A 13,439-nucleotide genomic window follows, 5' to 3' on the forward strand; every position below is an offset into this window, starting at 1 on the left:
GGCAACTTCTGGGATGCCTTTGGGCAGACCCAGTCCTTGTCACCTCCTCCTAAAGCACCCCTGGGAGGTGGGAAGGGAAAGAAGCTGCAGAAGCCCCCTCCCAGTCCTGCATCACCAGGAAGTGATCTCTCTCTGGCAGTGAAGAACTGATTCTGACTTGAAGCTTCCGCATTGGGTTCACTGCAGCACTGGCGTCCCACTGTGAAGTCATTTGTCTTCCCACCGTGGGCGGCCTCTCAAATGCTAGAAGCCTAAGAGGCAATAAGAGAGGGTCCATGTGATGGGAGGCTGGGGACCACCAGGTGTGAGGGCCTGAGGGCCACTGCAAGGCTGGACCACCCAAAGCTGAGCCCAGGGATCACTTGTGAAGTGTGATTACGTTCACTTCCTTTTACCTTAAAAAATAAAACAATGCAAACAGCATCATTCAGGTCCCTGTCCTTTTTGCAGAGTGTCATTTTTGTGTTTGCTCCCTCCTCTGTCTTTTTTTCTAATGCTCTTCATTCTCACCTCTAGGATCATTGGAAGAAAAGTCATGACCAACTTTGATAGCATATTCAAAAGCAGAGACATTACTTTGCCAACAAAGGTCTGTCTAGTCAAGGCTATAGTTTTTCCTGTGGTCATGTATGGATGTGAGAGTTGGACTGTGAAGAGAGCTGAGTGCTGAAGAATTGATGCTTTTGAACTGTGGTGTTGGAGAAGACTCTTGAGAGTCCCTTGGACTGCAAGGAGATCCAACCAGTCCATTCTGAAGGAGATCAGCCCTGGGTGTTCTTTGGAAGGAATGATGCTAAAGCTGAAACTCCAGTACTTTGGCCACCTCATGTGAAGAGTTGACTCATTGGAAAACACTCTGATGCTGGGAGGGATTGAGGGCAGGAGGAGAAGGGGAGGACAGAGGATGAGATGGCTGGATGGCATCACCGACTCGATGGACATGAGTTTGAGTGAACTCCGGGAGATGGTGATGGACAGGGAGGCCTGGCGTGCTGCGATTCATGGGGTCGCAAAGAGTCGGAAATGACTGAGTGACTGAACTGAACTGAACTGGGGATCATTGAGCCACTGAAGCCTTGCTATTCACTACAGATTGCCCAGACTTACTGGCATAAAAACACCATTTCATTCTGCTCATGGATTCTGTGGGCCAGGGGTTCACCCAGGGCAGGGCAGGGATGACTTATCTCTGCTCCAGAATGTCTGGAGCCTCAGCGGGGAGACTCAAAGGCTGGGGGCAATTCAAGGGCTTTGGGATGTGATGGTTAGGAGGTTCATCCATTCATGAGGCTGGCATGGGGTACTGGTGGTGGGCTGGGACCTCAGAGTGGCTGTCAGACTGGACACACACACGCGCACACACACACACACACACACACACATACACACGGCCGTTCCACATTCTTGAGCTTCCTCAGAACATGGCAGCCCCAGGGCAGCCTTACACAGTGGCTCAGGGTTCAGAGCTCAGAGTGTAAGTATTCCAGCAAATAAGGCAGAAGTTATAAGGCCTTTTCCACCTAGCTACGGAAGTCCTGGAGCATCATTTCTGCCACATTCAATTGACTTCCAGCAAGTCAGAAGCCCACCCAGATTCAGGTGGGGAGGCTATCAACCTATTTCTCCCAGGTAAGACTGTATTTTCAGACAGGTTTTAAAACCTCCACAGTAGCCTATGTTGTGAAATTCAATAGACCCTGCCATCATGGCATCCGGCCCCATCACTTCATGGCAAATATTTGGGAAAACAGTGGAAACAGTGGCTGACTTTATTTTCCTGGGCTCCAAGATTGCTGCAGATGGTGATTGCAGCCGTGAAATTAAAAGACGCTTGCTCTTTGGAAGGAAAGTTATGACCAGCCTAGACAGCATGTTAAAAAGCAGAGACATTACTTTGCCAACAAAGGTCCGTCTAGTCAAGGCTATGGTTTTTACAGTGGTCATGTATGGATTGTGAGAGTTGGACTCTAAAGAAAGCTGAGTACCAAATAATTGATGCTTTTGAACTGTGGTGTTGGAGAAGACTCTTGAGAGTCCCTTGGACTGCAAGGAGATCCAACCAGTCCATCCTAAAAGAGATCAGTCCTGGTTATTCATTGGAGGGACTGATGTTGAAGCTGAAGCTCCAATACTTTGGCCACCTCATGTGAAGAGCTGAAGCATTTGAAAAGACCCTGATGCTGGGAAAGATTGAGGGCAGGAGGAGAAGGGGATGACAGAGGATGGGATGGTTGGATGGCATCATCAACTCGATGGACATGGGTTTGTGTAGAATCTGGGAGTTGGTGATGGACAGGGAGGCCTGGTGTGCTGCGGTTCATGGGATCGCAAAGAGTCGGACACAACTGAGCAATTGAACTGAATTGAACTGGACCCCTCTGTCATTTTCCCTAGAAGACGCTCCCTCCTTTTCACCTCTAGGATCCTAGGACACTTTGGAGGTTACCACAGGGAAGCGGCTCAAGTGCTTCTTGGTTCTCAACATGGCTGAATTTCAAAATGGCAGCAGTTCTGTGGGAAACCCTCCTTCCTTTTGCTCTTTCCCAGTCTTGGCCCTCCTCTGCTCTGCTAGCTTTCCCTTGCCCACAGGTTCAGCTTGGGGGTCCATTCTGTGGGTCCCTGGAAGGGGTTTGGCACCTTCTTGCGTGTCCTTGCAGGTTGAGCTGGGTGAAATGATTCACATCCTGGTCAGTTCAAGTCTCTTCATTGTCAGTACCTCCACACTAAGTCCTGGCCTCATCAACTTTCTGACTGAAGTGGTTTCTTTCCTGTGGGTGGTTTTGGGGGAAAGGCCCTCAAGAATGTTCTAGAAGGTATTGGTCTCCAGTGCCTAGCACAGAGCCTGGCACTGGCACTTGCTCAATAAATGACTATTGAACAGATTAACCCTGGCTTGCATGGGCTCTAGATGACTCACAGGGTCTGATTCTGCCTGACTCACCAGAGGATTTGGGGGGATTTGACCCATAGAGAGGGCTTCAAGTTCCGAAAGGGGGGTAGTGTGTGTGTGTGTGTGTGTTCCTGTCCGTGTGCACTTTGGGGGAACTAAGGGCACGGGGTGGTCCTCATTGCACAGTGTTGCGGGCCAGGCCGCCGTGGTGATCGCCCGGCTTCCACTAACTGTCCCTACTTGCTTCTCTCCTTTATACGGAAACTTTGCCGGACACTTTGAACAAGCCCTCCAAGTGTCAGGCTACTTGCCAAGTTTCCAGGAGGCTCAGACCACTGCTGTTTCCTCTTTTCATCCCTAAAGTATGTGGATAAATCACCAGAAACTCTCTGGGTAAGCCTGACCTCACCACTGGAAGGACCTATTTATTTATGATATAGTTGAGGATTTGTCAGGGGATGGGGAGGTTTCCTAGGCTTACAGGGCTCTGAGTCAGTGGAAGAGATGTAAGAGTATCTAGGCCAGTCAATCAATCCAACTGGAGATGCTGGAATCCCAGGAGACTTTTAGAAATGAAACTATTTCTCATTTAAGAAAAAGCAAAAAAAAAAAAAAAAAAAAAGCTTCCTTGTAGGGAGGGAGCAAATGGGTGGGACCATATGTCCGTGGAGATAGGGGCTGCGGACTGACCATGGAACGCTTCATTCCTGCTTTTTCTTTCCTTTTCGTCCTTCCCTAAGGAGACCCATGGCCTACGTGCTTTAATGCTCCATGCCTATGGGCAGCATTGTGGTAGGCCTTTTCATAGTTACTTCCAAACCTGAACAACATCTCAATGAGCAATGGATTGTTATCTGCAATATACAAATGAAAAATTTGAGGCCTAGAGAAGTAAATTAAATTGTCCGGAACATACTACTACTAAGTGGATAAATCAGATAATTTATTAATTCAGCAGACAAACCAGATTATGCATTAAGCTATGGAGAGAAAAAAAAAGAATAAGTGGAGTGGGTTCTAGTTGATAAGAAATTTACAGTCTAGAAGAGGAAAACAGCAATTACACAGCAGTACGGTAGGTACAATGCTAAAGCTATAACAGGGCATTGGGCTAAGCCCCAAGGGGGCATCTAATGCAGCTTGGGAGGATCAGGGAAGACTTCCTGGAGGAGGTGACATTTGAGCTGAGAGTTATGGAAAGCAGAAGTTAGAAAAAAGGCTGAAGGGTGAGGCATTTCAGAAAGAGGAGGCAGCACAATCAAGGCATGGAATTAAGAAACAGCAAGGTATGTGGAACTACGAGCAGTTTGGTGCTGCCCTGGAGTTGGTCTGACTAGGGTTTATCTGACTTCAAAATGCAAATACTCTTCTCACTGTGCTTGATTTCCTCAAAGAGCTGATTTTGGAGGGTGTGGCACGTGTGCCACTTTCTGGGGCCTGGGACGCTCAGTTTTCACTCTTGAAAAGGCCCTTCTGGAATTAACAGAAGATAGGAGGGTTTACTAGAATTTCTACCTTGTAACTTCTCAGGAAGGCTTACAGGGGATCAAGAGGGAGAGGGAGCCGTGCCAAAAAGGCCAGTTGACTAACTGAGGGAACATCGATCCACCCCCACCGTGCTCCATGACTGCCCCGCGGCATTTTGGAAGAAGTAGGCCAGAGATCACTGGGGAACAATGGCTGCGGGGTTCACTGCCACAAAGCAGGCTGTGGTGAGTCAGAGTGAAGCAGCAAGTACACACACCAACATGTCTAGTTGGCAGCAGTGAAGATATTACCTCAGTGAGCGGCCGGGGCTGAAGATGGGTGTGGTCTAACTGTACCAGCAGTTTTGCTGGGCTCCTTCTTTTGTTGGTGGCCTGGTGGGAGTGGGGTTGGGGCAGGGGCTGGGGAGCTGTATGATAAACATGTCTATGTTTCCCCTTACTAAACACAGGGAGCCCCCCAAATCGCCATCACCATTTGGCTTTCTGCTCTCTTTCCTTTCATAGGTTTCTCATGGGGCCACTTGAGAAGATCTGTAGGTACTCCTGCCTCTGTTCAGAAATACCTTATCCACAGCCCAGGTCTATTGCAAATAGGTGGATTTTCTGTCCTGCTGTGACGAATGCTATAGGAAGGTAACTGTGACAGATAATTTCAGGGACTTTTACTAGAAGTGCTTTCTCATATGGGGGCTGAAATCAGAGCTGGAGGAGCTGGAAATACCCTTTGTCCTTCCGCAGGTCAGGAAACTGAATTGAAGATTAGGAAGTGACTTGCCCAAGGTAAGACTCAAAGCTAACATAGAACCAGGAAAAGTCTAGAGTCTTGACTCTAAACTTGGTGCTGCCCCCATGCTGGTCTTCTGCCCATTGTCACAAAGCCTGAAATACTGTTTAATTATCTTTCAAATGAGCACTGCTGTTTACCTTTTCTTTGCTAAAAAATAAAAGCCACTTTAAGGGCCATATTTTATTTGTAGGTTCAGTGCCCACCACATGGTCTTATGCAGTAATAATGTCCCTAGAACATTTCTACACTTGAATGCACATACAGAGGCCCCACTGGGAACTGAGATTTGATGGTACCTTTTGATTTAAATGGGACCTCATGTGTAACATGTCTTCCTGTCCATTATCTTGCCTGGGCCCTGTTCAAATCAAGCTATATTTTCTGGGTTATTTTTGCATTCATAATTCTTGACAAGAAAATCCTCCCATCAAATCTTTGCTTTATTTCTTTGTTTCAGGAGATTATCTAGCATGTCTAAGAGAGCAACAAGTCACGTCCCGCGGCTCCAGGCCTGCAATTCCCTAGCATACCAATCTCAACCGCAAGACTTTCCCTCCGACCTCACCCAAGTCAAGGGTGGAGGTGGGGCTGCTCTCTGCCCCCTGGGGAGGAGGGATCTATGACCAAGTGGGTAATGTTCTGTCTTGATTTCTCCAGGTTTCCCCAGAGAGGTAGCATTCCTGGATGATGGGGTACAGAGAGCTCTGAGATTAGCTTTCAATGAAGCATTGCAAAGTTAGATTTAGGGTAGAATTATCCACCCGAGAGTTGCTGGAATATTGGTGAAATATCACTTCTTGCTATTTCATTCATTCATCTGGGATAGGAAAGACATCTCTTGGGGCTGATTTAGGTCAGTGGGTCCAACCTTTTTTAGTATGGAGAGCATATTTTAATCTCTAAAGAACTGCAGATAAAGATACACTTTAAGAACGCGTTGGTAGAACAAATACTTAATAACAGAACCTATTACCTTTAAGGGAGTTTGAATGCTATTAATTACTGCCTTATCTATGTGCATGCATGCTAAGTCACTTCACTCATGTCCAACTCTTTGTGACCCTATGAATTGTAACCTGCCAGGCTCCTCTGTCCATGGGATTTTTCAGGCAAGAAGACTGGAGTGGGTTGCCATGCACTCCTCCAGGGGATCTTCTTGACCCAGGGATTGAATCCACTTTTCTTAAGTCTCCTGCATTGGTAGGCAGGTTCTTTACCGCGAGCGCCATCTATATATGATCCCAAATCTGAGTTATTGCTTTCTTTCTGTGTTTCTGTAACTCTGTCTTCACCACTGGCCTGAACATGCCAAAGGCCATACTTGAATTGCCCCTTGTTCACTATCTACTGTATACTCAGCACCTAGCACGGTTCCTGACACAAAGTATGCGCGTTATGTATATTTGTAGAATGAATAAATGAATAATAATATCAGGATCGTTTGACTAAATAGCATGATTCATGTACAACTATAGGTGCTGATTCACACAAAAATAGTGTCCCCATGGGGTCCTAGGCTCACAGATTGGAAATCATGGATTTAAATTTCCATCCTTGGGTCCAGTATGTTCTCCATTTTCCCCTGAGGGAGCTTAGTGTTCAGTAGGCCACAGTGATTGGTCTGTGGGTTTAGAGACACACGATAACTAAAAGTGGGAGCAGTTGACATTCCAAAGGCCACACGAAAAGTCCATGAAGAAGACAGAACACAGAGCTTAATCAAGGCTGGGACTTCCCAACACCCACGGAAACCAGGAGGCTGATGACAGCTGCCTTCAAGAGCCAGTTTCTAACATTTGTAGGAACAAAAAGTAAGCTAATCTCTGGGAACCTCTAGGCTGTGTAGTTGTTATTTTAGACCCAAACAGGCTTGCAAAGGTATCTTGCCTGTTTCCTCTGTCAACCTATTTGTGTGGAGTGCTGATCACTGAAATGACGCACAGTAAATGCTCTTTGTCCTGTAAGACCTTGGCTGGGAGTGGAGGTGACTATGGAGTTAAAAGAAAGAAAGATTGATTTAAAAGATGGGGATGTGTCCCTCTGCATACAGGGTGTGTATTAATATTTAAATGCTGATGTCTTTCTTCTTTCTCAAGACAACGGGGCTTCTTCTCTGGATTCTCCCGGTTCCTTTCTCACCAAACAAAGAAAGGGAGGTATTCCAGGTGTGAACACATCAGGGAGGTTTCCTGCTTAAGATTCAGAGATTCATAGCCCTGAGGAAATGAGTAAAAGAGAGGAGGGGAAAGAGCAAGAGAGATGAAAAATAGAATCTTCGCCACCTGCTATTTAGTGATTAGCTCCCAGATAAGGAAGGCAGCGACGCATTCCAGGAGCTCAGGACTTGCCCAGACGGAACTCAGAATAAAGGAGGGCTTGGTGAAAAGTAAAGCCAGAGAGAGGGGTGGTGGTGGGGGGCATGGAAAACACCATCCATCAATTTGTCTCAAAGCCCCTCCGTGTAACGCGGCTCTTACAAATTTAAGGTCCTCACTTTCCTCTCTTTTTTTGGTTTCCCCTGCCTTACCTGCCTTGGTTTATTACATAAGGAGTCATGTAAAGCTCTTTCACGAACTATCGGTGTGACTGGGGCAGATAACTTACCTTCTTAGATACAAGCCTAGTGGCTGCTATCTCTTGAGAGTTTCAATAGCTTCCTCCAAAGCATAGGAAAAGAAATCAACGATCACAACCAAACCACCGAACCCCAAGACCCCTACTGCTGGGCAGGGCAAGCCCTGGTGAGTTGGTGGGTGAACAGCCTCTGTTCTTGTTCTTAGTTTCATGCACACCAGGCTGTTGGATTAAACCTCAGTGAAAAGCAAGCTCTTATTCATTCCCTGACAGGGGAGCAGCCTGCTGCATTGTGAGGTTTTCCTTTCTCAGGAGAGAACGTTGAAAATGACGTCTGCACAGCCTACCTCTCTCCGTGGCACCTGTAGCCACAAACATGACCAGGGTCTGAGCGGAGGGGGCAGGATGCTCTGTACTTGTCTGGGTGGTGCGGTCTCTTCCCTCATTAGCTTTTGCCGTTCTCTTTGTTCTTATGACTGAGAGTGTCTTGTCCTTGACAACGGCCATGTGTTCAATTTTTCCAACACGGTGAGGTGAGGTCAGCACACTGGCTTTTAACCTCTGGAGCAGGTAAGAACCATTGAGCCTTGACAGATGCAAGATCAAGTTACTAATTCAGCCTGATTCTCATTTTGCTCTGCTCCCATAGAAAATAAGTGTGGAGCCATGGATAATTATGCTTTGGGAGAAAATAAATACTCTGGTGATTAAAAACTGGAAATCACTAGCTTTGAAATTTCTCCAGAAATATAGCCCCAGATGTCACGCAAGCTCCCATTCAAACATAGGCTGTAAAAATCCAACTGTAGACATCGCCTTGTAAAGTGTTCACAGATGCAAGAGCAGAAGAAATTCTCACAGCTCAGAAAAGCAAGACTTCTGCTTTTTTCCCTTTCTTTCTTTCCACCGCCCCCCCCCCCTCTGGGGGTGATGGAGGGGTTATGCATCAAACTGTTCATTTCAATATGTAATTTGCCTCAAAGAATTTCCGACTTAATTTATTTTCTCACCAACCTGAATCCAATTCAAAAAACATTTATTGAAACCCGAACAATCTACTTTCTGTTGACGAGTGCTAATAGGTGCAATGTTACTCCTTGTCAACTTATAAGAGCACACACTGAGCTTGGAACTAAACAGGAAAACAGAAATTAAACTGGAGTTTGAATTTGTTTCCCTCTGAATTTTCCACCATATTTGGACATGTACAGTGCTGTGACATTGTGGACTTTACTTTATTAAAAAAATAATCTCTTTTAAAAAATGTGGAATGTTTACATCTTCGTGCTGAATGTATCTCTAAGGCAGAGGGGATAGAATTGTAGGGAAAAAAAAAAAAGAATGATGTCAAAAAGTCCCTGCAAAAGAAATTTTCAACATTTCTTTGCTAGTTCTTGGACTAAACAAATATTTTTCCTGTGAAAAATGACAAATACAATTTTTTCCCAATAGCCCAGCCTCTCTGCTCTCTCGAGTTCCGTGGATATGTGGTTCCTCTGAGATCCTTAGCAACATCATGTCAGTTTTAGCTTGAGAGCTGTTAGAGTATCAGTAGGTGGGAGGAAATAGGAGGGTCTGAGTGAGTGTATATGTGTGTGCACCTCCCTGTGTGCCTGTGTGTAGTGCCAACAGTGGTATATCCTTATTGGACTAGAATTCTATACCAGAGCTTTGAATAAATTGGACAAGGTGGTTGCAAGGTTTGGCCCAACATTATTGCCTTTCCCCCTAGATTTGTAGCGAACAGAGAGAATGTGGCCATTGTGTTAACATTCTAGACTTTGCTGGCAAGTCCAGGGTCCATAAGAAAAGATGATTTCTCCCCTCCCTCTGTGTGCAGATTGTGTCTATCTATAAGTGACAGCCCAGATTTCTATTCCTTTTCAGTTCATTCCTTCACTCCTTTATACAACAGGCAATAACCAAGTACCAGCTCTGCACCCGATAGTCTTCCAGGTGTGGGAGACGCTACAGAGAAGGTCCTTGGCGGCCTTGTGGGGCTTGCACTCTGATATGAGAAGACAGAAAGCGAAATAAATCCCATAATCTCAATTCACAAAACTCACCGCGGAGACAGAAAAATCATGGAGATAGGATATAATCAGCAGGTGTGTGTATGTGGGGCACAGGCTGGTTAAGGGTATTGGAGAAGCACCCTCTGAGAAGGTAATGGGTGAAGACAGCCTAGTGGGGCGGGCGGGCTGGCATACAGGGAAGAGGGTTGGCTGCTGGAGAAGCGGTGGAGATCCAGCAGGACACGTTTGCTTGTTCAAGTGAGTTCTCCTTGGATGCATTATATTCTAATGGGGGGGGGGGTGGTTTCTTGACTGGTTGGTAAACCCAGTGGGAAGTTGGACTCTGCTAGGAATGGATGTGAAAGTGTCTGCCGGGGTCCTTTACATGGGAAAACGAAGTGTTGCTTTCCTTAGAAGTGGAAGACTGGACGGAGAAGCTGAAAGACTTGAGCTCTGTGGTCCCGCTTGGCCACTGGTAGATTCTATCCTTTGAGGAAGTCCCTTTCCCTCTCTGATTTCTGTCTCTTACTGAAATAAGGTGTGGGACTGAGTGATCTGAAATTCCCCTTCAGCGCAGGCAGTCTTTGAGCCCCCTAAGAACAGAAACTGAGATCAAACTTTCCTGCTTGAGAATCCCAGTTAATATGGACACACTCACTAGAATGTTCATAGCCAAGCCCTGGGTGGAAACAAGCATATGAACTGGAGTTGCACCTGACCAGTTCCTTCTAGAGTCTAGAGGATTCCTATACAGACACTTGACATATTTTCCTCTCCTTGATTTGATGTGTGTTATGACTTTAGTCTGTAGGGAGCTCCTACAATAGGCAACCAGTAGAGAGAATTCCAAGTACAGGCCAGACCTGCCAGTGTACACTGAGCAGAGGCATCTACCCTGACCACACGCAACTGCATTAGAAAGGGCAAGTCTGACAGCAGAGAAAGGCCAGACAGGAGTCCTAGGGTCTTCCCCTTCAATAATAGATGATCCTGCCTAACAAAGGTATGAAGCAGGGCAAAGGCTAATAGAATTTTGCCAAGAGAACGCAGTGGTCATAGCAAACACCCTCTTCCAACAACACAAGAGAAGACCCTACACATGGATATCACCAGATGGTCAACACTGAAATCAGATTGATTATATTCTTTGCAGCCAAAGATGGAGAAGCTCTATACAGTCAGCAAAAACAAGACAGGGAGCTGACTGTGGCTCAGATCATGAACTCCTTATTGCCAAATTCAGACTTAAATTGAAGAAAGTAAGGAAAACCACTAGACTATTCAGGTATGACCTAAATAAAATTCCTTATGATCATACAGTGGAAGTGAGAAATAGATTTAAGGTCCTAGATCGGAGAGATAGAGTGCCTGATGAACTATGGATGGAGGTTTGTGACATTGTACAGGAGACAGAGATCAAGACCATTCCCATGGAAAAGAAATGCAAAAAAGCAAAATGGCTGTCTGAGGAGGCCTTACAAATAGCTGTGAAAAAAAGAGAACTGAAAAGCAAAAGAGAAAAGTAAAGATATAAGCATCTGAATGCAGAGTTCCAAAGAATCACTTCCTCAGTGATCAATGCTGAGAAATAGAGGAAAACAACAGAATGGGAAAGACTAGAGATCTCTTCAAGAAAACTAGAGATACCAAGGGAACATTTCATGCAAAGATGGGCTTGATAAAGGACAGAAATGGTATGGACCTAACAGAAGCAGAGATATTAAGAAGAGGTGGCAAGAATACACAGAAGAACTGTACAAAAAAGAGCTTCACGACCCAGATAATCACAGTGGTGTGATCACTGATCTAGAGCCAGACATCCTGGAATGTGAAGTCAAGTGGGCCTTAGAAAGCATCACTACGAACAAAGCTAGGGGAGGTGATGGAATTCCAGTTGAGCTATTTCAAATCCTGAAAGATGATGCTGTGAAAGTGCTGCACTCAATATGCCAGCAAATTTGGAAAACTCAGCAGTGGCCACAGGACTGAAAAAGGTCAGTTTTCATTCCAATCCCAAAGAAAGGCAATGCCAAAGAATGCTCAAACTACCGCACAATTGCACTCATCTCACACGCTAGTAAAGTAATGCTCAAAATTCTCCAAGCCAGGCTTCAGCAATACATGAACTGTGAACTTCCAGATGTTCAAGCTGGTTTTAGAAAAGGCAGAGGAACCAGAGATCAAATTGCCAACATCTGCTGGATCATAGAAAAAGCAAGAGAGTTCCAGAAAAACATCTATTTCTGCTTTATTGACTATGCCAAAGCCTTTGACTGTGTGGATCACAATAAACTGTGGAAAATTCTGAAAGAGATGGGAATACCAGACCACCTGATCTGCCTCTTGAGAAACCTATATGCAGGTCAGGAGGCAACAGTTAGAACTGGACATGGAACAACAGACTGGTTCCAAATAGGAAAAGGAGCTCGTCAAGGCTGTATACTGTCACCCTGCTTATTTAACTTCTATGCAGAGTACATCATGAGAAACGCTGGGCTGGAAGAAGCACAAGTTGGAGTCAAGATTGCCGGGAGAAATATCAATAACCTCAGATATGCAGATGACACCACCCTTCTGGCAGAAAGTGAAGAGGAACTAAAAAGCCTCTTGATGAAAGTGAAACAGGAGAGTGAAAAAGTTGGCTTAAAGCTCAACATTCAGAAAACGAAAATCATGGCATCTGGTCCCATCACTTCATGGGAAATAGATGGGGAAACAGTGGAAGCAGTGTCAGACTATTTTTCTGGGCTCCAAAATCACTGCAGATGGTGACTGCAGCCATGAAATTAAAAGACGCTTACTCCTTGGAAGGAAAGTTATGACCAACCTAGATAGCATATTACAAAGCAGAGACATTACTTTGCCAACAAAGATCTGTCTAGTCAAGGCTATGGTTTTTCCTGTGGTCATGTATGGATGTGAGAGTTGGACTGTGAAGAAGGCTGAGTGCTGAAGAATTGATGCTTTTGAATTGTGGTGTTGGAGAACACTCTTGAGAATCCCTTGGACTACAAGGATATCCAACCAGTCCATTCTAAAGGAGACCAGTCCTGGGTGTTCTTTGGAGGGACTGATGCTAAAGCTGAAACTCCAATACTTTGGCCACCTGCAAAGAGTTGACTCATTGCAAAAGACTCTGATGCTGAGAGGGATTGGAGGCAGAAGGGGAAGGGGACGACAGAGGATGAGGTGGCTGGATGGCATCACTGACTCAATGGACAAGAGTTTGGGTGAACTCTGGGAGTTGGTGATGGACAGTGAGGCCTGGCGTGCTGCAATTCATGGGGTGGCAAAGAGTCGGACATGACTGAGTGACTGAACTGAACTGAACTGAACAAAGGTCTCTGGTTAAGTCAGCCCTTTACTGTGATCCTCTGGCTTGCTGGCACAGAAGCAGCCTTCTTTAGATCGTGCTGTAAGGTTCAGAGAACCCCATGGCTGTTTATTTCTTTGTTGGGTCTGTTGAATGATGTTCTATCATTCAGGTCAAAGAACACCCCGAGGTCCAGTAAAGATATAGGATGAGGGGGGTATCATTATAAATGTGTTTTGAGCATTCCTTCTACATGGAAGAAAGCATCTAAAGAGACACACAGTGGATCAGATGTAGTCCCTGACTTCCAGGAACCTTCTTTACATAGACTCACACAGATGCCTACCATGAACACAGGTCAGAGAGCAGGGAG

The 13,439-nt window shown here is 45.6% G+C and overlaps 1 long non-coding RNA gene across 3 annotated transcripts in view; it reads left to right on the top strand.

Moving 5' to 3' along the window:
* Window positions 1-2,891, top strand: part of LOC133228175 (uncharacterized) — a 38,358-nt gene extending 35,467 nt beyond the window's left edge. For all 3 annotated transcript variants that reach the window (XR_009730112.1, XR_009730113.1, XR_009730114.1), the window contains one exon: window positions 517-2,891. This is a non-coding gene — a long non-coding RNA (uncharacterized LOC133228175). The remainder of the gene's footprint in view (window positions 1-516) is intronic.
* Window positions 2,892-13,439: the final 10,548 nt, after the last annotated feature.

This window comes from Bos javanicus, chromosome 16, assembly GCF_032452875.1.
Source record: "Bos javanicus breed banteng chromosome 16, ARS-OSU_banteng_1.0, whole genome shotgun sequence".
Taxonomy (NCBI): domain Eukaryota; kingdom Metazoa; phylum Chordata; class Mammalia; order Artiodactyla; family Bovidae; genus Bos; species Bos javanicus.